The following is a 22,019-nucleotide window of genomic DNA, read 5'->3' on the forward strand; positions in this document are numbered from 1 at the left end:
AGAATAAACTAACGTATAGTTGTGTACCATTCCGCAGTTTTTATCAGGACTGAGTTAACTCTTTTATCTATTGATCTAATGGAATGTCTATAAAATATATTAGTAAGGATAAATATTCAGTTGAAAGGTAATATATAGTGTTTGAGATCTCATTTTTATAAAACAAATAATGACAGTCACCACAAAACACTCTGTGTGTGTGTGTATATATATATGTGTGTGTGTGTATATATAGTACTTCTGTTTGCAAATATTTGTGTGGACATAGGGAAAATATGGAAAGAGACATAAACTGGTTAGCTTAGGAGAGTAGGGATGGAGGGAAGGGGAGGGAAGTATACTCTCTTGGGGACAGGGTCTTATATATTTTCATGTCTTCCTCAAGATTTTGAACAGCATCTCTTGAAAACAGTCTGAATGAAAATATCTCCTAATTTGTGCTTTTCTTTTTATTTGCCATGTTCCTTCTAGACTTCAACAAAAAAGTAAAATGAATTTCATCATACTTGGAAAACCAACAATTGCAGTCTGGATTCAAACATCACTGTTTGATGCACCCAACTTGAGTCAAAAAGATGCTTCAAATCCCACTAGGCTGGAGGTAAATATACTCAAGATTTTAAGAGTGTCTCTTGACAGTGTACAGAATAAGACAGCTTCTCAGCTTTCAGTGTTACTTCACGGTTTTCACAGTTTTAACAATCAAAAGAAGTAAGGTAAAAACATATTTTAACCAAGTAAGTGTTGCTGGGGCCAATCTATGAATTAGTTATATTCACTGATTTTAAATAGCTATTACAATGATTTTATTTTTTGATACTTTAAATGATTTCTGTGAAATGTTGGCTATAATGTCAATTCTTAAAGGAAGCCTGATGTTTCATGTAGCATAGTGATTCAGAGTGTGGGCTGTAAATCCAGGCTGTGTGCATGCAAAATCAGTCCACCAACTACCACCTCTGAAACTTTGAGCAAGTTAATTAACTGCTGTAGGCCTCAGTAACCTTTTCTGTAAAATGGGAGTAATAGGAGTACCAGTATTGTAGGGTTGTTGGAAAGGTCTTAGAACAGTTTCTAGCACATAGGAATGCTAAGGAAATGATAATTATTAATACTTATTGTATGCTTGATCATTAAAATTACAAACATACCTAGAGATTCTGACTCACACATCAGAAACATGCAGAGACCTGGAGACTGAAAACAATCTTTCGTAGTCTTCCAGCAACAGGAATACCTTAAATGCACAACTTGGGCATTCAATTTTTTGAAGTGTTTTATTTCTTTATAACGTCTCATTTTTGTTTATATTTTTTTCCCTCAAACCCAACAGAAGTTTTCTGGACTTTTTAATGCTTGTGGTTATAGCTATTACAATGGGCTTCTGTATTAGTTGTTGACTGCTGTGTAACAAATTACCCTAAAATTTAGATTCTTAAAATAATAACAGACATACATTATCTCTGGCAACTTTTAGCTGAGTGATTCTGGCTCAGGGTCTCTCAAAAGACTGTAATAAAGATGTCACCTGTTGTTGCAGCCATCTGAAGATTTGCCTGAGACTGAAGGATCCACTTCTGCGATGGCTCCTTCAGGTAACCAAGTTGGTGCTGGCTGTTGGTGGGAGGCCTCAGTTTCCCACCATGTGAACCACTCCATAAGATTGGAGTGCCACAGTATCTTTAATGACTTCACCTTCGAAGTCACATTCTATCATTTTTGCAATATTTTATTGGTTATTCAGTGAGGAAGGAGACTATATAAAAACATGAATATCAGGAGGCTAGAATCCTTGGGGCCATCTTAGATGCTTACTACCATAGCATTTTTACCTATTTATATATTTCATTTACTCAGTTAGTACATCTGTCAGTATCACTTAAACCCAATGCACTAGGCCAGGTGTTGTGTGGGGCATAAAGATATGTAAGTTATAAGTCCTGCTCTTTAAAATTTAATACCTGGTGAAAGGAATGAAACACCCACCCCATAGCTTCAGTACAAGGCAATATAGGATAAATATCAAGGATACAGTGATGTCAGTAAGCTCCTCAGGTGTTCAGAAAAAGAGGAGCAATTTCTCCTTGGGGTTTCAGAACAAATGGAACATGATCTGGGTCTCTAAGAATAAAATAGGATCACTGTGGGCAAAGACAAGTGAAAATACATCTCACGCTGAGGAAGCAATGGGAACAGGATCGTGAAGTTGAGAAAGCAAGCTGAGTTCAGGGACCAGCAACCAGGATACTTTAGAATAGCACATGTAGAAAGTGGAAGGATAAAGGGAGGGAAATGTAGGCAGAGACCAGTTTATGCAAGTCCTTATAAGCTATGTTAAAATTTTTGAGCCTACTCAGCAAATAATAGGAGCAGATAAAATTTCTGAGCTGGTAAGTAATGGGATAAAAAGGAGCTTTGAGCTTACTCTCCAAGGGGAATCAGAGAGTGAGAAATCAGATACAGAGAAACAGGGTAGGAAGAACTTACAATAAGGAGAGAAGGTAATACAATAAATACTGTAAGTAGAATTAGAAAGGAATAATCTTGCAGGAGGAATCTGAAGAAGTTAGCAATTCATTGGATACCACATTTGAGGAAGCTGTCCCAGTAACTTGAGATTTGCTACCTGTTTTGGAGGAGAAGTTGGTTTAAAGAGGAAGATGGTTTAAAGAATGTGTTTTAGGACATATCATTTAAAAAGAACTTGAGGATTCCTTGTATGCTCTCTTTTCCTTTTCCCGCACTGAGGTTTAATCTCCCTGGGTAGTTGCTTCCTGAGATGAATCCTGGAGACCTGGGAAGTTGGGGAATCCTGGCACTGAGGTGAGGAAAGAGGGCAGTGTGGGGAAGAACAGGGCCAGAACCTCAGGAAATTGAATTGAGTTAGTTGGCTCCGAAGTCTGTTGAGCTCAATTGGTAATCATGATGGTGGACAAGGGATGGGATTGTGAGAAAATGATGAACTGAAAAATAATATAGTGGCTAAGGTCACAGATTTTGAAGTCATACGGGCATGATTAAAAATCCAGGTCTCTATTTCTAGCTGACCTTGGGGAAATGCTTAATTTGCAGGAAGCTCAGTTGCCTAAAATGTAATAAATAAGATTCATAATAGGGTCTTGTGAGGTTTCAATGAAATGTTTGGCATATCAAGCTCTCAGCATAGTGGCTGGCACATAGAAAACACTCTGTAATGAACAGTAGATTTATTGAGATGGTGGGCTTTATGCTACTACAAAAGGAGATTGATAGTGTCCCAGGATCTTTTAGACCAGATGAGTAGAATTACTGATCTCTTTTGGAATCTGATTAATCCCTTACTGCATACACCTGGGGGGAGGTGAGTACTCACATGTGTTTGTATTCTAAGGAGATGTCAGGTAAAAGGGGTTGGAAAAAACCATTGGCAAATGTGCTAATTAATAAACATACCTTAATGTTCATTCTTATTCCCCATGAACTCTTTATCAACAGTTTTACATATAGTGTTCCTTTCACTCTAAATTAACAAATGAATCCACACATTATCTACTTGTGGGTTTCTTCCCAATAGTAAAGCTTATTGAGATAAATTATATGCTCATAAAATCACATATAAAAGTCATAAATGTGATTTCTTAATTATTACAATTTCTGTCAGTTAAGGTTAAAAAGGAAAGTTAGTATCCTTTGGGATAATTCACCAAATAGGATAAGTTTTCCAGGAATCTTTGAGTTGCAAGAGACAATAAATTCAGTTTCAGAATGGGGAATTTACTGGCTCAACTGGGAATTCCAAGGGAAATGACTTCAGGAAAAGCTGGATCTGGAGGGGTGGGGCCAAGATGGCCAACTAGAAACAGCAGTGGTCAGTGGGAATCGAAAAAAACCATAATTAGCATCTGAATCCTTCACCTGCAACAAGGTATCCAGGTTCTCTCGTCAGAACCGACTAGGCGGGTGACGTGATCCATGGAGAGAAAGGAAGAGCAATGTGATGTGGCGGCCCTCCTGAGAGCCACACGGGGTAGAGGAGTCCCCACCCCCCAGCCAAGGTAGGCGTGCCACCCAGCAGGGGAAATCGTGCTTGTTCCAGGGAGCGGTGCAACCCACAGAGCGAAAGATCCCACTCGCGAACCCATGCCACCGGGGCCTGGGGTCCCAACCCCAGAGCCGTGCAGATTCTCAACAGCCTCTCAGCTAGAATCTGCCTAAGTCTGCGGAGCCCCCAGGGCGGGGGGCGACCAGTACCACAGCTGCAGCTGCCTGCTGTCTAAGCTCTCTGAGCTCCTTGTGGGAGGGGCAGCAGCCAGCACTGGGACTCATAACTGCCTAATACGCAGGGGGATTGGTGGGGAGGGGCGGTATCCATCTCTATGGCTCCAGGCTGCGCTTTTCCCCTGCTGGAGCCAGGAAAGCTGGACCGCTTGTTCCCCAAGAGGTGTCCTCCACAGCTCAACACGCTGGCTGTGGCAGACTGCTGCAGAGGGGCAGAGCGCCTCTTCAGGCCTGACCCTGACACATCCTTCCTCCTTGGGTGGGGCTTCCCTGCAGGAACTCCAGCAACTCCAGCCAGAGGCTCAGGGACAGGACGCAGATCTCACTGGGCCACAGCCCCTAGCGGGAGGAGTGGCCATAGTCTCTGCAGACCAGCAGACTTAGCCTTTCCTCTTGGCAGTTCTGAGGAATCAGGGCAGACCAGATGAGTGGGTTTCCCCCCAGTGAAGCACACCCCCTCCATCAAGGGACAAAGTACTTCCTTAAAAAGGTCCCATTCCCCGTGCCACCCAACTCGGTGAGACTCTCCCACAGGGGTTATCAGACACGCTATACAGGAGCGATTATACTGGCATCAGGTTGGTGCCCCTCGAGGTCAGAGTTCCGAGAAAAAGGACCACACCACCCATCTTTGCCGTTCTCCAGCCTCCTTTACTGACATCTCCAGGCTCAGGAGCGAAACAGATGAATAAGGCCTGAAGTGAACCCTCAGCAAACCTCAGCAGCCCTACAGAAGAGGGACCTGACCATTGAAAGAAAAACAAATAAACAAACAGCAACAACAACAACAGCATCAACAACAAAAAAAATTCTCCCAAAAGCTCCATCTAAGGGTCAACAGCCTCAAAGATCGAAACTAGACAAACTCACAAAGATGAGAAAGAATCAATGAAAAAATGTGGAAAACTCAAAAGGCCAGAATGCCTCTTCTCCTCCAAATGATCCCAACGCCTCTCCAGCAAGGGCGCAGAACTGGACGGAGGATAAGATGGACGAACTGACAGAAGTAGTCTTCGGAAGATGGGTAATAAAAAACTCTGCTGAGCTAAAGGAGCATGTTCAGCAAAGAAGCTAAGAACCTTGATAAAAGGTTAGAGAAGCTGCTAACTAGAATAACCAGCTTAGCGAGGAACATGAATAAACTGATGGAGCTGAAAAACACAGTACAAAAACTTTGTGAAGCATACACAACTATTAACAGCTAAATAGACCAAGCAGGAGAAAGGATGTCAGAGTTTGAAGACCACCTTTCTGAAATAAGGCATGCAGACAAGATTAGAGACAAAGGAATGAAAAGGAATGAACAAAGCCTCAAAGAAATATGGGACTTCATAAAAAGACTGAATCTGTGATTGACTGGAGTAACTGAAGGAGGTGGGGAGAATAGAAACAAGCTGAAAACCACACTTCAGGATATTATCCAGGAGAACTTCTCCAACTTATCAAGACAGGCCAACGTGCAAATTCAGGAAATACAGAGACCACCACTAAGATACTCCACAAGAAGATTGACCCCAAGACACGTAATTTTCAGATTCTCCAAGGTCCAAATGAAGGAAAAAAAATGTTAAGGGCAGCCAGAGAGAAAGGCCTGGTCACCTACAAAGGGAAGCCCATCAGACTAACAGAGGACCTCTCAGCAGAAAATCTACAAGCCAGAAGAGATTGGGGGCCAATATTCAGCATTCTTAAAGAAAAGAATTTTCAACCCGGGGTTTCATATCCAGCTAAACTAAGCTTCATTGGCAAAGGAGAAATAAAGTTATTTCCGGACAAGCAAATGCTGAGGGATTTTGTTACCACCAGGCCTGCCTTGTAAGAGCTCCTGAAAGAAGCACTAAATATAGAAAACACAAAAACAAAAAAACAAAGAAAACCGAATAAACAAAACCAAACAAAAACAACAGTACCAGCCACTGCAAAAATACACCAAAATGTAAAGACCGATGACACTATGAAGAAACTGCATCAACTAGTGTGCAAAATAACCAGCTACCATCATGATGACAGGATCAAATTCACACATAACAATACTAACCTTAAATGTATATGGACTAAATGTCTCAATTAAAAGATGCAGGCTGGCTAATTGGACAGAGTCAAGACCCATCAGTGGGCTGTATTCAGGAGACCCATATAACCTGCAAAGACACACATAGGCTCGAAATAAAATATTTACCAAGCAAATGCAAAGAAAAAAAAAAAAAAGCAGGAGTTGCAATCCTAGTCTCTGACAAAACAGACTTTAAACCAACAGAGATCATGAAGACAAAGAAGGGCAATACATAATGGTAAAGGCATCAATGCAACAAAAAGAATTAACTATTCTAAATATATATGCACCCAATACAGGAGCACCCAGATTCATAAGACAAGTTCTTAGAGACCTACAAGGAGACTTAAACTCTCACACAATAATAGTGGAAGACTTTAACACCTCACTGTCAATATTAGACAAATCAATGAGACAGAAAATTAACAAGGACATTCAGGACTTGAGCTCAGCTCTGGATCAAATGGACCTGATAAACATCTACAGAACTCTCCACCCTAAATCAACAGAATATACATTATTCTCAGTGCCATCTGGCATTTATTCTAAAATTGACCACATAATTGGAAGTAAAACACTCCTCAGCAAATGCAAAAAAAACTGAAATCATAGCAAACAGTCTCTTAGACTACAGTGCAATCAAATTAGTACTCAGGATTAAGAAACTCACTCAAAACCACACAATTACATGAAACTTGAACAACCTGCTCCTGAATGACTCCGAGGTAAATAATGAAATTAAGGCAGAAATCAAGAAGTTCTTTGAAACCAATGAGAACAAATATACAATATACCAGAATTTCTGGGACACAGCTAAAGCAATGTTAAAAGGGAAATTTACAGCACTAAATGCCCACACCAGAAAGCTAGAAAGATCTCAAATCGACAACCTAACATCACAATTAAAAGAGCTAGACAGGCAAGAGCAAACTAATCCAAAAACTAGCAGAAGACAAGATATAACTAAGATCAGAGCAGAACTAAAGGAGGTAGAGACACAAAAACCCCTCCAAAAAATCAGTGAATCCAAGAGCTGGTTTTTTGAAAAACTTAACAGAATAAACATACCACTAGCTAGACTAATAAAGAAGAAAAGAGAGAAGATTCAAATAGATGCAATAAGAAATGATAAACGGGATATCACCACTGACCCCAATGAAATACAAACTACCATCAGAGAATACTGTAAATACCTCTATGCAAATAAACTAGAAAATCTAGAATAAATGGATAAATTCCAACCAAAAAAAGTCCAGGACCAGATGGATGCACAGCCAGATTCTACAGAGGTACAAAGAGGAGTTCCTTCCTCTGAAACTGTTCCAAACAAATGAAAAGGAGGGTCTCATCCCTAGCTCATTTTATGAAGCCGACATTATCCTGATACCACAACCGGGCAGAGACATAACAAAAAAAGAAATCTTCAGGCCAGTATCCCTGATGAACATCAATGCAAAAATCCTCAATAAAATACTGGCAAACCGAATCCAGCAGCACAGCAAAAAAACTTACCCAGCACGATTGAGTCGGCTTCATCCCTGTGATACAAGGCTGGTTCAACATACGCAAATCAATAAATGTAATCACATAAACAGAACCAAAGACAAAAACCACGTGATTATCTCAATAGATGCAGAAAAGGCCTTTGATAAAATTCAACATCGCTTCATGTTAAAAACTCTCAATTGGGCAGGTGTGGTGGCTCACACCTGTAATTACAGCACTTTGGGAGGCTGAGACTGGTGGATAACTTGAGGTCAGGATTTTGACACCAGCTTGGCAAATGTAGTGAAACCCTGTCTCTACTAAAAATACAAAAATTATCTAGGCGTGGTGGTGCACGCCTGTAACCCCAGCTACTCTGGAGCTGAGGCAGGAGAATTGCTTGAACCCAGGAGGTGGAGGCTGCAGTGAGCTGAGATTGCGCCACTGTACTCCAGCCTGGGCCACAGAATGATACTCCATCTCAACAAACAAACAAACAGAAAACAAACCCTCTCAATAAACTAGGTATTGATGGAACATATCTCAAAATAATAGGAGCTATTTATGACAAACCCACAGCCAGTATATTGAATGGGCAAAAGGCAGAAGCATTCCCCTAGTAAACCAGTACAAGACAAGAATGCCCTTTAACCACTCCTGTTTAACATAGTATTGGAAATTCTGGCCAAGGCAATCAGGCCTGAGAAAGAAATAAAGGGTATTCAAATAGGAAAAGAGGAAATTAAATTGCCTATGTTTGCCGATGACATGATTTTATATTTAGAAAATTCCATCATCTCAGCCCCAAAACATCTTAAGCTGATAAGCAACTTCAGCAAAGTCTCAAGATACGAAGTCAATGTGCAAAAATCACAAGCATTCCTTTACACCAACAATAGACAAGCAGAGAGCCAAATCATGAATGAACTCCCATTCACAATTGCTATAAAGAGAATAAAATACCTAGAAATACAGCTAACAAGGGATGTGAAGGATCTCTTCAAGGAGAATTACAAATCACTGCTCAAGGAAATAAGAGAGGACACAAACAAATGGAAAAGCATTCCATCCTCATGGGTACGAAGAATCAATATCGTGAAAATGGCCATACTGCCCAAAGTAATTTGTAGATTCAATGCTATTCCCATCAAGTTACCATTGATATTCTTCACAGAATTAGAAAAAAAAACTAGTTTAAATCCCATATGGAATCAAAGAAGACCCTGGATAGCCAAGACAATCCTAAGCAAAAAGAACAAAACTGGAGGCATCATGCTACCTGACTTCAAACTATACTACAAGGCTACAGTAGCAAAAGCAGCATGTTACTGGTACCAAAACAGACATATAGACCAATGGAACAGAACAGAGATCTCAGAAATAACAGCACCATCCACAACCATCTGACAAAAACAAGCAATGGGGAATGGATCTCCTATTTAACACATGGTGCTGGGGAAACTGACTAGCAATATGCAGAAAACTGAAACTGGACCCTTTCCTTACATCTTATGCAAAAGTAATTCAAGGTGGAATAAAAACTTAAATGTGAAACCTAAAAGCATAAAAACACTAGAAGAAAACCTAGAGAATACCATTCAGGACACAGGCATGGGCAAAGACTTCATGAAGAAAATACCAAAAGTAATTGCAACAATAGACAAAATTCAGAAATGGGAACTAATTAAACTAAAGAGCTTCTGCACAGCAAAAGAAACTATCATCAGAGTGAACAGGCAACCTACAGAATGGGAGAAACTTTTTGCAATCTACCCATCTGACAAAGATCTGATATCCAGAATTTACAAGGACCTTAAACAAATTTACAAGAAAAAAGCAACACCATCAAAAAGTGGGTGAAGGATATGAACAGACACTTCTCAAAAGAAAACTTACATGTGACCAACAAACATATGAAAAAAAGCTCAACATTACTGCTCATTAGAGAAATGCAAATCAAAATAACAATGAGATACTATCTCATGCCAGTCAGAATGGCAATTATTAAAAAGTCAAGAAACAATAGATGCTGGCAAGGCTGTGGAGAAATATGAATGCTTTTACACTGTTGGTGGGAATGTAAATTAGTTCAACCATTGTGGAAGACGGTATGGCAATTCCTCAAGGATCTAGAACCAGAAATACCATTTGACCCAGCAATTCCATTACTGGCTATATACCCAAATGAATATAAATCATTCTATTATAAAGACACACATGCATACATATGTCTATTGCAACACTATTTATAATAGCAAAGTAATTGAACCAACCCAAATGCCCATCAGTGATAGACTGGATAAAGAAAATGTGGTACATAGATACCATGGAATGCTATACAGTCATAAAAAGGAATGAGATCATGTCCTTTGCAGGGACATGGATGAAGCTGGAAGCCATCATTCTCAACAAACTAACAAAGGAACAGAAAACCAAATACTGCATGTTCTCACTCATAATTGGGAATTGAACAATGAGAACACATGGACATGGGGAGGGGAATAACACACTCCAGGGCCTGTTGGAGGTGAGGTGGTGAGGGGAGGGAACTTAGAGGATGGGTCAGTAGATGCAACAAAACACCATGGCACACACATACCTATGTAACCAACCTGCACATTCTGCATATGTATCCTGGAACTTAAAGTAACATTAAATAAATAAATAAATAAATAATTTTAAAAAGCCTCTTTCTGCCTTCCAAAAAAAATTACAAAAAGAAAAGTTGGGGGCTAAAACTGTCTTTACAGTTTTGTCTTTTGGTAATTGACTTTGCTTGTCTCTGCATTAAGTCTTTTCTCAGGGAGACTCTTCCTTTTGGTGTCAATATGGTTGCCAGCAGCTTCAGGCCCTTAATCTATACTTTCAGAAACTCTAGCATAGACTGCGTGTCTCTCTTGTGGTGACTCTGGAATGTATTCTCAGGATTAGCTTAGATCAACTCTAGTATCATTATGTGCTCTTCCTGGAACCATTCACTGTAGCGAGAGGAGGATGTTACACTGATCACCTTAGCCTGGGTACACACCTTCCTTTTTTATTGGAGATGGAATCCATTTTATCTGGATGTCATGGATGGAACGTGAGGGGATGTTTCTTGAGGAAAAGCAGTATCCTATTAGAAGGGATAGGGGGAATGCATACTGTAAAGTAAAACTCACAAAAACTTCCTCTAATTCATGAGTTAAGTTGTTAGTCAAGATTCAGGTATAACAGATAACACCAAGTACAACAGACAAAAAAGGCTTTATCAGTTTCCTCTCTGTAGGTTTTCTGCTTTTCAGCCTGATAACCCTGTGATAGCACATCATGGGCAGTCAATCAATACTTGTTGAATTGAGTTGAACTTGATCCAGACTCACATTTTCTCTCAGGGTTGAATGACTCAGGTTTGCTCCCACAACTCATTCTATTTAATTTTCAGAACAGTTCTACAGATATACGAACAGGAAATAGGGATTATGAAAACAAAACTTATCTTCACATTTTTCACATATGGACTCTATCCTCTCCTCTTTCTCACGCTAAAGCCTCCCAAAGCTTCTTCAGAGAAAGAGAAATGGTTGTCTCAGAATGACCAATGCTTTTTAAAGAGGAAACTCTGGTGGAAAGTTGTAAAAACTGTACCAGATGTAGAAAATTAATAGATGGATGGAAAAACTTAATCTGTTTCTAGACGAGAGAGAAGAAGGCAACGACTCTTTCCAAGTGCTCTGGAGGGGCAGCTCAAAGCACTTTAATCTTTGATGAATGCGATTGAACTCTTTCCGCTACTCAAGGAAAGATAGAAGTGCTCACAAGGGCTCATCCTGTGCTGGCTCTCTGCCACCATCCATCCTGTCTTCTGCATAATTATTAGGCCTTTCACCATTCACTGCGTTTATTACTCTGAAATTCCTCTTTCAGACCAGAAAATCTGGTAGATGAGATACATGTGAAAAATGGAGCCAGGTATTACAGTCAGAGGGCACTCTGACTGGCTCATTCTGGAATATGAGCCAGGAGTTTAGCACAGGTTGCTGCATTAGGGGTTTTTGGGCAGTTGCTAAGAATCCCATGTTTGCTCTATTCTTTTATCTACCACTCCAAGTGTGTCTTTAGCTATACTGTCCAGGTATCATGTAGAATGTTCATGGACAAAGAGGCTGTGGCATTACAGATCCAATTATGTTAGAATGAAAATCAATGGATAAAATATGCTTCTGGGTCAATATGCAAGACTTTTGCTTGTTAATTAAAATATCACATCTCCTAATTTGATGATAAAATACTGAGTGCACAGGAAAGGATGAAGACACAAACACACACTGAGACTAATAAACTAATGCTTATGTCTGGGAACACTCTCTATGACTTATAATGCAGATGGAGCCAGATTGAGAAGAACCAACCAACCAACCAACCAACCAACCAACGGCATGATGGCTGAACCAGACAAGAGAAGTCCTGAAGAAAAATACTTATCAATTACCAGAATCTGTGCCTGCCATATATCAAAGGTATTGTATCCATGACAGCATGCTGCTTTTTGTGGTGTTTTGATTGACGTCACAATTTCTTAGCAGTCCTTCCACAGCCATTCTGAGATAGCATCGAGAAATCAATGAAACTTCAGAATAGGAAGTATTTGTGTCTATAGACTAACGTGGCACATTCCATCTTGGAAAATGTAATCCTTATAGGAAGATAGAAAGAATCTTGGTAGCAGTATATGCTGGGAATATACTCAGCGATTTCCCATGTATTTTCTAGATTTAGGAAATCATAAATCAAGAGAAGAATGTGGGAGGTGCTGGCACCTTAGTGGAGGGAAGTTGTCTCAAGCAAACAGCTACACAGAAATGAGGAACTGGGCTTTTTAGCCATGACTTACAGCTGCCAGTCCAAATTGTATAAAATCAGAAAAATATATTAAAAAGTATCAACTCCCATTGAACCTATGCTTTGCAAAAGTATATTTGATATTCATCTATTTTGGTTCCTGAAATAATCCTAAACTAGGTATGGTGAATGTTATCCTACAAATGAAGATGCTAAGGTCCAAGGGGGTTAATGTCGCGCTTAGTTTTTAAGAAAAGCGTGGAAATCCTGTGTACTTACTCAAGCCCAGTTATCTTTCCACGATGTTTTAAACTGACAAACCAATAACAAGAAAGATGAACAAAGGGTTAAACTCAAACTCACCAGAAATATTTGGAGTCCAAAACAGAGTGAATGGTGGTGGATGCTATCTTGTAATTGTAATCTGTATGTCAAAATAAGACAATCCTGCTGACAGAATTAACTTGAAAGTGGAAAGCATGGGCAAAATGAGGAAGTTGTAAAAAATGGTGCTGTACAATAGCTTTTGTTGTTGTCACTAGTAGTGGCATTCCTTGTTTTTTAACTTTTCGAAATATATGGGTAACATAACACTCTTGAATTCGTCACATTCTTTTAAAACAATTATTTACTGTCTCTCATTTCTCCAGTGCCTTTAAAAAATTTTATATTTTCCTTGCTTCCAAGGTGTCTCTATATCCGTAATCAGAAACTCCCAAATTTGCTGTAGGTTTTGATGGGACACCTGTAATTAACTCCCAGCAATGATTGCCTAATTTAAATTATAAACCCCTGGGACAAGCTCTGGGTCTAATTTTTGATTCTGTAGCCTACTTTGAACAAACTTTCAGAACACCAAGCCTGGCTGTGGTCCCCTCTCTCCTGCCTGCCTTTATGTGCTGGTCCTCTTGTCCGTAAAACACTCCGAATGGGAATTAAGGCTGTAGCAAACCAAGTGAGCATAGAGCCTTATTAACAGAGAACCTGATTTCATCTCTCTGCTTCAACTCCTTAGTCTCTGACTTCTTTATTCCACATGACTCTGCAAACCTATGTCTGAACTTACATTCTCCCGAAACCGGAACGGATGAAACTCATTAGGTAATGCCAGCGCTCTTACTGATCTTCACCTCAAACCTCAGGAAACAAAGCCAGGCATGATATCCTCAGCTTTTATGTTCTTCCTTTTTTTGCTTAGGCCTGAAAGTTGCAGATAGGATGCATCTAAAATTGGAGTTTAGGAGGCGTAGTTTTTCAAAGGGTTTTTACTGGGCAGGAAATGCCATATCCTAAAGGGTAGCAGTGTGTTCCTATAGCTGGTACAGACATCTGAAGTAATTTAAAACCAACATGAATGATAACCACATTTTTGGCTTATAAATTTAAAATCAAGAAGAAGGAGTGGGCAATGATCAGGATTCCATATTCATTGTAGGGGAGCAATTAAAACATAGATAATTCGGTATCTTTTGGACTTTGTTGGCTAACCAACAGTATAATAAATCACAAAAATTATTATTTCAATGATTTAAATAGATAACTGCAGCTACAACTTCTGAAATGTTGAATGGATAAATGAGGGCCTATGCTTTGGTCAGTACAATGTAAGGCTTTGCAGTTGGCACCCTATGCCCAGCTTCTTTTCTTGGCACAGTGCTAAAATGGCACATACAACTTCCATCAGCACCAGCGTGTTCGTCATTTAGCATTTAGGAACACAGTGAATAGCAATTATCAGCCAAATAGCTGGGAAGTGAAAATGACCTAGTAATCAGAGTAAATATACATTATGTTGTCATAGTATAATGTGTAAATATTGGAGAGGAATAGCAGAACATGGACATGCAGAATCTTTCTTTTAAGGCCTTGTATGAACACAAGTACTATCTTGGCTCTGGCATGTTTTCTGGATGACAGCTACTAAACATGTTGATTTAGTAAGTAGTAGGTCATCTTAATCATTTGCTCACTTACAGGTACCATGACCAGAAAAGGCATTGCCCTGAGTTTTTATAAATCCTAAACTTGGCTCCCAATGACCAGGAGACATATGGAGAGATGATAGCAGCTTGGTGGGAGTTCAGACATTATAAACCTTGCACAGCCAGTTGCTTTAGCTGCTTATTCCAATCCAACTGTATGTTAATTTTACAGAATCCTTCCTTTGTTAAGCTGGGAAAATATGAAAAGCCACCAATGTCATTTTGCTTATATTCATCTTCTCAGCAAATCAGATGGGGCTAGTATCAATGTTGCAAAATGTTGCTAAACTGAGTACCTGGATTACATGCTGTGCTGCACAGAGACAGAGAAGAATAGGCAGAAATTTTATTTTAGAAACTTTTATGGGTGCAATATCCTGGGAAAATTAGGCTAACTGATGGGATAAGTTTATTAGCAAGATTCTAAACAGCAGACACACATAATTTCCCCACTTTTAAAATTAAGGGTTAACAGACTTGGAGAGAATAAATTCAATAATGCCTCTATAGCAGAAGGTAAAGGAGAGTGATGGTGGTAGTAAATATTTATTTTTTGTAGGCACTCAATATCCTTTTCCAAATTTCTTGAAGCTTTTTGCTATTTTGTGGGTAGGAGGGAATGGATCTTCTCCCTGCATTGAGTACAGTCTTGGTTTTGGCAAATTCAGGTACCTGTCTCATCTCTTTGGAAGTATGGGCTTCCCTGAGTTTCTTTCCGTCAGATTATCTTTCTTACTGCTCCATGACAGGCAAGCAATGAGCATGTGCCCTAAACTTAGCTAATCACTCTCCTAAAAAACAAACAAAACAAAAGGCAGTGTCCAATCATTCTAGAAGAGGATGTCTATGGAGATACTGCTGAGACTTTGGAAGCTACCTGGTTTTTGATGGTTTCTTCAGTCTTCTTTATGATCATGTACATTGTCCCATAGCTTCCTAATAATATGATTCTTGCTCAAATTAAGTAGGCTTCCTTCTGTTGCTAGCAACCGAAGAACCTTAATTAATACAGTTTTTAAATTCTACCTAAAATGCTGCAAATAACTACTTATCACCAGAGCAGAGGGTCAGAGAAACCACCATGTTTGGGGTAGATCTTTGGTGGTAAGAAGGTCAATTGGAATATAGAATTATAATATTTAGACTGTGTAAGTCATATGGGTAATCTTAAGATCCCAAAATAGTTTCTGCCCATGTTTCTAGGTCTTTCTCTACTTCATCTTCTCACAGTTTGATTAATTAGGATGGAGTTGAACCATCTGTACTTTTTGGCCTAAACAAGGTCCAGTACATAAGATAAACTCACTAATGGAATCTTGATTTAATGTATATCCAAAATGTAATCTATAATCAGGGAAGTTTGCAAAGAAAACTGCACCTACTGTGCTCAGGGAGAATGGTTTTCCTTGTCAATATCCAAGCAGCAACCAGGGAGTTAGGCTGGTGCAAAAGTAATTGTGTTTTTAAATTTTTTTTGTCTTTACAGAACTCTAATATCAAAATATTTCTTAATTAGGATTTACAAATTTTTTGTCTTAGCTGCTATAGGGAATCAAACATAAGGTACTGTTTCTGCCTACAGAAGCACATAGCTTCTTTGAAGAGATTGCCAGACTAACTAGAAAGTTCTATGAGAAAGAAGATAGGGGCTGGATGTGGTGGCTCATGCCTGTAATCCAGCACTTTGGGAGGCCAAGGTGAGAGGGTCACTTGAGCCTAGGAGTTTGCTACCAGCCTGGGCAACATAGCAAGACCCATCTCTACAAAAAATTTCCTGGTATAGTGGAACGTGCTTGTGGATAGCTCACAGTGCTATCTCCCAGCTACCTGGGAGGCTGAGGTGGGGAGATCACTTGAGCACAGGAAGTTGAGGCTGTAGTAAGCCAAGATTGTGCCACTGCACCCTTGCCTCAGCAACAGAACGAGACACCCTCTTTTAAAAAAAAAAAAGAAAAGAAGATGGATAAGAAGACTTTGTAGAGAAAACAGAATTGTTTTCTTTGAGAATTACTCTTCACTTTCAGTAACCAGCTGATTTCACAGCTCAGGCTAGACCTAGATGGTGTCACTGCTTCTTAAGGCCAGTGGTCCAGCTGATTTTATCCAGGATTGCCTCTGCCAAAGAGGACTTGGGCTGACTTTAGCCATAGGGGGGGGTGTGTGTGTGTGTGCGTGCAGGCAAGTGACAAAGAGAAGAGAAACATCTGTGTGCTGTTTTCTATTAGTTTCCTTGAAAGCAGCAATGGAAGTCAAGTGTATCACAAAGCAATTTCCTTCCTAAAGTTGTAAATTGCCGTGAGGAGGAAATTTGTGAAAAATTGATAGTGATATACAAATAACAAAACAAAATGTTTGAACTGGAGCTCAGGAGAGGAGCACTCCTCTCTATTCACTTGTTCTTTCTTGTGGCCAAGCATGTCTGAATCCTTTTAGAAGGGCCACTTGCCGAAAAGTCTAATCTCTGATATTTACTAGATCTATTTGCACGTGGCTAAATCAGCTAAATTAATTATATTTGCTTGCTCTTATTCTGTGGAAAAAGAAAGCAGTAAAACCAGTATTTTTCCAGGTTAACATTCTGAGACAGCATGAGAAAGAATTAGGATTCAGAATAGAGAACCCAGAAATAAGACTGTACACCTACAACCATCTGATTTTCAACAAACCTGACAAAAGCAATGGGGAAAGATTCCTTGTTTAATAAATGATGCTGGGAGAACTGGCTAGCCATTCACAGAAAACTGAAACTGGACCCCTCCCTGACACTGTATACAAAAATTAACTCAAGGTAGATCAAAGACTTAAATTTAAAACCCAAAACTGTAAAAACACTGGAAGAAAATCCAGGCAGTACCATTCAGGACATAGGCATGGCAAAGATTTCATGATGAAGATGCTGAAAGCAAATGCAACAAAAGTAAAAGTTGACAAATGGGATCTAATTAAACTAAAAAGCTTCTGCACAGCAAAAGAAACTATCAACAGAGTAAACAGACAACATATAGAATGGGAGAAAGTTTTTGCAATCTATGCATCTGACAAAGGTCTAATATCCAACATCTATAAGGAACTTAAATGCATTTACAAGAAAGAAGCATTAAAAAGTGGACAAAGGACATGAACAGACATTTCTCAAAAGAAGACATACATATGGCCAAGAAATATATGAGAAAAGCTCAACATTACTGATCATTAGAGAAATAAAACCAGTGTGAGATACCATGTCACACAAGTCAGAACGGCAATTATTAAAAAGTCAAAAAATTCCAGATGCCGGCAAGGTTGTGGAGAAAAAGGAAAGCCTTCACCCTGTTAGTGGAAGTATATATTAGTTCAATCATTGTGGAAGACAGTGTGGTGATTTCTCAAAGACCTAGAGACAGAAATACCATTTGACCCAGAAATCCCATTACTAGGTATATATGCAAAGAAATATGTATCATTCTATTATAAAGACACATGCACATGTATGGTTCATTGCAGCACTATTCACAATAGCAAAGACATGGTATCAACCTAAATGCCCATCAATGACAGACTGGATAAAAAAAAATGTGGTACAAATACACCATGGAATATTATGCAGCCATAAAAAGGAAGGAGATCATGTTCTTTGCAGAAACGTGGAGCTGGAGGCCATTATCCTCACCAAACTAATGCAGAAACAGCAAACCAAACACAGCATATTCTCACTTAAAAGTAGGAGCTAAATGATGCAAACACATGGACACACGAGGGGGAGCAACACACACTGGGAACTGTCAGGGGTGTGGGAGGAAGGAGAGGATCAGGAAGAATAGCTAATGGATGCTGGGCTTAATACCTAGGTGATGGGATGATCTGTGCAGCATACCATCATAACACACATTTTTCTATGTAACAAATCTGCACACCCTGCACATGCACTTAAAATAAAAGTTGGAAATAAAAAATAAAAGCAAAAAATGAAAAAGGTAGGGTTCATGATAACGTTTAAACCTTTTACTACCTTCATCATAATAAAATATAGGAGACAAACTACCCTGTTTTCAAATGGGGAGAAACCAACGAAACTTCCACATGTATCTCTTAAAGTCAGAGCTGGAATGGGAAGTCTCATCCAGCTTCAAAACAGCTTGATTCACTAGGGCATGTTGCCTTCCTCTGAGCATAAAATAAAAAGTCCAACTTAATCAAACAATGTTTGCCGAGTTCCAGTCTATAGGGAACTTTTATTTTTATAGCCAAGAGTAGCACACACTTTATACTAGGCAATTTTAATGGCAGTATTGGGACAATCTATACTATTGCTTCACAAATGGAATACAAAAGCCTCTGGGTATATTTACCTATTAATAGTGGTGTTAGAGAAGGAGAGCAGATCACACTAGAAAATAAATGCCTGGTCACTGAACCCATTTGAGAAAAATCCCTTTTTTGGTTTTCAAACTGAAATATCATTTGCAATGTTTTCCCTTCTTTGCTAGTCCTTTTAACAGTAGTAAATTATAACTGCTACAAGGCAAGGACTATGCCTTGTCTCTGCTTTTCAGAGTTAAATGTTTGCTGAATGAGTGAAGAGATGAACGTATAAAATTAACATGCAATCATTAAAACAAAAAAATTTTTATATCTCTCTGAGTAGCAAGTAAGAAGCATATAGCCAAATTGAACCCAACAGTAATGTAATAATAGTGTTTTTTGAGTGTCAGGCACTGTTCTAGGTGCTTTATATATACTAGCTGATGTAATCATCAAAATAAGTCTATGAACTAAGTATTATTGTTAGTGCTATCTCACAGATGAAAATATGTGGTACAGTGTGATCAAGTCACTTACTTATTGTCTCACAGCTAGTAAAGGGAGGGAGAAGGATTTGAATCCAAACCTAGTGCTGCTGCTATTTACTTACAGTTTGGTACACAAATAGCCATGGCAAATGCCCATCAGAGCATGAGGGTCTCAGCTGAAGTGCTTTACATTGATTACTAAGTAGGTATACACTTTACCTGGACTATCCACTTCATGTCATGAAGCCCCCAGTTTTTCTTCTCCCCAGAGGGACCTCTGGAAAAATGAAATCCATCAGTTTGATTTCATTCAAGACATGGAAAAACATTTACTGAAAAGTCAACAAGTAAGCAGCTTGTAGATAAATTATAGAATTTCAGAGAAAATTTTGTAAAAGTGAGCATTTCAATGTCACTTCCAGCTTCTGGAGAAAATGTAGTTCACATTTTCTTGGGTAGTTCAGGGACAGGGCAGCACTGTGGGAGACTCAGACTTGGGTTCTTTATAAAATGAGACCCCTCCCATGTTTTCTTTTTTTCTGAATGACTGTTTGCCTTGGCCTACAGGAGAGCCCCCAGATCTCTGTATAATATCATCCTGACATTGGAATCATTTTTATCTCTCAATAGCAAGTTGGAGAGCCTTTCTGTAAGGACTTCTTTTTACACTGGATCAGTGAGACACATTACTTGTGTCCACTTCTCCCCATCACCTACTTCTGTTTGAAATAAATACTAGACAGGAAGAGTCCAATAACCTAGGTTCACAGTGAAATGAAAGGTCATCTATGTTTCCCTTTTCCCATTACTGCTGAAGTGGTGTTCTCTGCACTGAAGTTTGCTTGTTCTGGAGCCTGCCTTCATGCTGCTAGGGGTGAGCTCTGGCAGAAGAAAGGACATTAAAGAACACAGAATCTTGGTTTTCACTAACAAGATACTAAGAAAAGAAAAAGAGATAAATCTGTAATTTGATTTAATTTGGCTTTTGTTCCATGAAGGTTTGTTTTCTTTTTGCACCTTTTTATTGTCAATGCATGTGAGAACCTATTCTGAAAACTATTGGGCAAACTTACTTGGTCCTAGAAACTCTGATCCAGGAGAAAAATCCCAAGAAAATGTCACTGTGTGACAAGACATGGTATGATGAGGGCGCTAGAATCAAGGGGTGCAGAGGTGCTTTGGAACATCTAGGGAGGGAGGATGACACAAGAGCAAAGATGAGCCGGTAGGTCTTAGAGACTGGTGGTGCGGTGTCTTAATTTTGTTCCAGTGTACAGTCCTTTGGGGAAGTCACAATCTGGATGAAAATCGACACTGTCCATTTCTACCATCTTGTATTTAAGGAAGAAGGGAAATAAAATGGGCCCTCAAGCTCCACCATGACTACTTCCCACAGAGAACCACACACCCCATTATTAGTACAATTCCAGAAATATGTGTGATGCTTTTCGTTGCATCTAACTTGACAAGTGTGATTCGCAAATCTCTAAAGAATTCTATTCTGCTAAATATTCAGTACGGTGTCTGACAGAGTGAAAGAAGGAAAATTAAGCAGAGGAAAAAAAAGGGCCAGGCAAGACAGATAAAACATACAGTTATTGGAATTTATAAAATAGGAAATAATGTTATTCATACCAAAGATTTTATCATATTGGGAAAAAATAAATCTACCATATCAATTAACATTTTGTCATTTTTTTCATCAAACTTAATATTTCAGGAAAAAGGATTAATCAACTTATGACAGCATGATTCCTTTAGAAGTCCTTTAATTTAATTTTATTTAGAACATTTTTGGGATAAGTTATTTCGAGAAAGTATTTCTGTTTCCTAGTGAGAGGAAAACTCCACCTCTTTTTTCATGGTGTGATGATTCTAGTCCAAACGCAATGAGTTTCTGGAAATGGCAAGTGAGACACTTGTTGCCATGGTGATTGTTAATAGTTCTGACTCAGATATAGTGTTGCCATAGCAACTGCATTGAAGCCCTTGGGAGGTGGTGCGGTCTTTTTTTTTTTTTTTTTAATCAGCAGAAAGAGGCTAGGAAGAACCATTTTAGTAGCTTCTTGCTGCACTGCGGTGACGAAGCTTTCAAGGCTATTTCATCCGGATGAAAGATCATCCTGTTCCTGCACTGATGAAACAGATATGTTACACTGTACAGGATAAATATAGTCCCATATATCATAGTAGCAAGCACATTATCTTCCTGTTAATGAATTCTAATTTTCTGACTGTGATGGTTTCTAATAATACAGGTAGCCTCAAGTGAATATCTTGAAGAATCCTTAATGTCACTGCCAATACAAAAAAAAACTAAAGGTCAATGACTGAATAGGCCCAAATCATTGAGATGTAGACAGTTTTAGCTTTAATGCATCCCTGTAAGGACAAGGCACATGGCTGACAAAGCATTTTGAAGGTCCTTTTGGAATGGTTGGAGTTTGGTCATCTAGATTGAATGCTTGTATACCATTTTACATATATACCCAGTTCTTTCTCTTTTTTAAAATTTTTTCTTTTTTTTTTTGAGACGGAGTCTCGCTCTGTCGCCCAGGCTGGAGTGCAGTCGCGCGATCTCAGCTCACTGCAAGCTCCGCCTCCCGGGTTCACTCCATTCTCCTGCCTCAGCCTCCCAAGTAGCTGGGACTA

At 39.2% G+C, this 22,019-nt stretch overlaps 1 long non-coding RNA gene across 1 annotated transcript; it reads left to right on the forward strand.

The window, feature by feature from the left end:
- Positions 1-246: 246 nt before the first annotated feature.
- Positions 247-12,288, forward strand: LOC140709768 (uncharacterized). The gene is made up of 3 exons (XR_012090493.1): positions 247-601; positions 1,541-1,595; positions 12,161-12,288. It is a non-coding gene; the product is annotated as an uncharacterized lncRNA (long non-coding RNA).
- Positions 12,289-22,019: the final 9,731 nt, after the last annotated feature.

Source organism: Chlorocebus sabaeus, chromosome 22, assembly GCF_047675955.1.
Source record: "Chlorocebus sabaeus isolate Y175 chromosome 22, mChlSab1.0.hap1, whole genome shotgun sequence".
NCBI classification, from domain to species: Eukaryota; Metazoa; Chordata; class Mammalia; order Primates; family Cercopithecidae; genus Chlorocebus; species Chlorocebus sabaeus.